This window comes from Equus caballus, unplaced genomic scaffold (assembly GCF_041296265.1).
Source record: "Equus caballus isolate H_3958 breed thoroughbred unplaced genomic scaffold, TB-T2T haplotype2-0000614, whole genome shotgun sequence".
Taxonomy (NCBI): Eukaryota; Metazoa; Chordata; class Mammalia; order Perissodactyla; family Equidae; genus Equus; species Equus caballus.
The window spans coordinates 14,815-17,852 of record NW_027221946.1 but is presented as its reverse complement, the minus strand read 5'-3'; the positions used below and the strand labels follow the sequence as shown (position 1 = coordinate 17,852).

At 70.4% G+C, this 3,038-nt stretch overlaps 1 non-coding gene across 1 annotated transcript; it reads left to right on the top strand.

Moving 5' to 3' along the window:
• The first annotated feature begins 1,587 nt into the window (after positions 1 to 1,587).
• On the top strand, positions 1,588 to 1,706 carry LOC138922220 (5S ribosomal RNA). Its single transcript, XR_011435285.1, has one exon. It is a non-coding gene; the product is annotated as a 5S ribosomal RNA (ribosomal RNA).
• Positions 1,707 to 3,038: the final 1,332 nt, after the last annotated feature.

Genomic DNA, 3,038 nt, shown 5'->3' with positions numbered 1-3,038 from the left:
GAGACAGGGAGAGCCGGGACGTCGGCAGGCACCGACGGGCCTTCGGACGCGACTCTTCCTCCCCGTCGTCACACCGTGCTGCTCCTCCCTCCGTCCTGGGCGCGAGCGCGCTCTTGGGAAAACGGAGGCGCCTTCGTCGGTGACCTAGCGGGCGGGAGATCCCGGGCAACGTCCCCAGCGGCACTTGAGCAGAACGGGGACGCTGCGGTCGGTCGTCGGGGAGGGGCTTCTACATGTCTGGTAGATGGAGCTGCTTTCTCGTGCCAAGTTCTCTGGGCCCTGACTTTTCTGCCTGCTCCTTCTATCACCTCAGTAAGGTCGGGGGTGCCCGGCAGAAAGAGGAAAAGAGCCAGAGTGAAGAAGCGGAGAGAAAGGAACACGCAAACCCGGACGCGCACACACACAGGCACACAGACACACAGGCGCGCGCGCGCGCGCACACACACACACACACACACACGCCTACACACCCACTCGCACAACACGCACACGCACACGCACACGCACACGCAAGCGCAGACAGAGCGCGCCAGCGAGCTCCGGTGCCTGTCTGTGGTTCCTGGGCGATGGCGGGGGCAGCGATGCCGGGAGCCCGGGACTCCTGAGAGCCTGTCTGCGCGGCCTAGGGCCCCCAGGGGTGATCGCCAGCCCCGGGGCCCCCTGCCTCCTGGCCCGGGCCCAGCTCCAGCACCACCGCCCTCCTGGGGGGGAAGCGAGCTCTTGGGCAGAGCCTCTCTGGGTCAGGGTGGGTGTCTGTCTAGGTCCGTGTCTTGGATCCTCTCCGTGTCGCCGTTTCTCTGTTTCTCCGTGTCTCTGTCTCTGTCTCTGTCTCTGGGTCTCTGGGCTGGCGCCAGCAGGAGCTGTCCAGGGTCCCCGCGAGGGGCGGGTTGGGGGCGGGGTGCCGGTCTCCTGGGCGGCGCTGGCGGGGGGAAGGGTGGCCGCCCCGCCTCCCCGCGCCCTCAGGGGCAGCGCGGCGGGCTTCCGCTGACGCCCTCTGGTCGCGCCGGTGGCTCCGCCTGGGTTTGGGCAAGTCGGGGCCCGGCCGGCGCCGCAGAGGTCAGGGCTCCCGCTGGGAGGCCCCTCGGGCCGGAGGGGACTCAGAGGAGCACGGGCCCGGCGGCCCGACGCCCCGACGCCTCGGGCCAAGTGCCCCGCGCCCCCCACCTCCCAGCAGCCGCATCTCCTGCGACCCATCGCCGGATCCGAGCGGCCAGGGCGGCCTGGAGTGTTCCCGGGCCGCGAGGGGAGAGCGCCCAGCCAGGCGCCCCGCCCCCATCCCCGCCCCCACCACCCCTCGTTTCCCACCGCCGCCCGCCCCGCCCCGCCTCCTCGCACCCCGGGCTGCTCCCAGGCCTCCGCGCCCTGGGAGGGCAGCAGGGCGGGGCAGCGCAGGGTTTGGCTGGCCCGCTGGCCGCGCCCGAGGCGGCCGCGGCGGGAGGCAGCAGCGGGAGGAAGGCGGCAGGCCGAGCGCGGGCGCAGGGGCGCCGGCGGCGGCGGGTGCGCGTCACAGAGGCCTGGGCGCGCGCGCGAGCCGCGGGCCGGGCGACGCGGCGCGGCTTCTTAGGGGCGCCGGCGGCAGGCGCCAGCGTCTACGGCCATACCACCCTGAACGCGCCCGATCTCGTCTGATCTCGGAAGCTAAGCAGGGTCGGGCCTGGTTAGTACTTGGATGGGAGACCGCCTGGGAATACCGGGTGCTGTAGGCTTTTGCCTCCCTCGCCTTTTGCCGCCTCCGGCCTCCGTCCTCCGCGGACGCCCCCCACCCCTCCAGCCAGCCCTCCCCCACCCCCCCCCGCCACCCTCCGCACCGCGGGCCCGCCGGCGCCGCCCATGGGCAGGGCCCAACCCCTCCCCGCCACAGCCCAACCCTTCCAGCTCGCGGCCCCACCCGAACCCAGGGCCAATCGGGGCCAGCCCGGCGGGACCGGGACCGGGACCGGGACTGGGACCCCGACGCCGCACACGGCGCCCGCCGGCTCCCTCTGGCCTCGGCCTCTTCCCACCCGCTCGGCTCCCGCTCCGGTGACACCCCAGCCCTTCCCTCGGCGCCCCGCCCCCGCCGCCCCAGCCGCCGGGTAGAGTCGTCCTGTCAGGTGGAACGGATTCCACGGCGGTGCCGGGAGGCCCAAACGGGTCCCAAAGCGACCAGCCCCGCCCACCGAGGAAAGACACCTGGTCAGGCTTTTCCAGACACCGCCCGCTTCTCCAAGGACAGGGCGGACTGGGTTAGAGAGGCGCGTCTCGGGCACCTCACCCAAGACGGGATGGCTTCTGCCTTTGCTGGCGTCTGTGCCGCTGCAGGTCATCTTCTAAAACCTGGTACCCGCTCGCTTGTCCTTGAGAGGCTCATTCACAATCAACACTCCTTTCCCGACCTAAGTTTGTCCCTGTCAGTTTGTCTCGCTTTTCCTTCCAGAAGCCCCCTTCCCGGGGTGGGGGGGAGGGGGGGAGGGGGGGGGGGGGGGGGGGGGGGTGGGTCTGAGTTTCAAGCTCCACCTGACTGGGATCCCATTCTGCTTTCGCCTTCGGGCGGTCCTGCCTCGCTTGGAAACGCTGCTACGTTGCTCCTGGTGGATGAGCTTGCGTTCGTTTTGAGTTTGAGAACGCTGGATGCAAAGATGAGGAGTCTTGATGGCTGAGGCTTTTGGTGTCCCCTCACTCGGGGGCCTCCCTCTCTTCCCGCCTCCCCCCGCCTCCCCACCCACCCCCTCACACCCGACCCCTACCACCCCAGGGCCCCGGCCGGGCCCCGCCCCTCCAGGCCGCATCTGTCAGAGGGAGTTGAAAAGCCTCCTGACAGGACACGTCCTCCCTCAGCAGCCAGCCCTTCCTGGCTCCCTGGCTTCAGCTTTCCGTTCGCGTGGCTCGGGCAGCCTTTCGCATCTTCTTTGCACCTGCCTGTGTTTGCAACAGAGGACCGTGGCCAAGGGATCCAGGAAACCGGGAGGAGAGCTGGCTTCCGGGGAGGCGAATGGGAAGGACAGGGAGGCAGAGAGGGAGCCTTGCCTCAGAGAACGGACTTTGAACCCCCGAAGGGA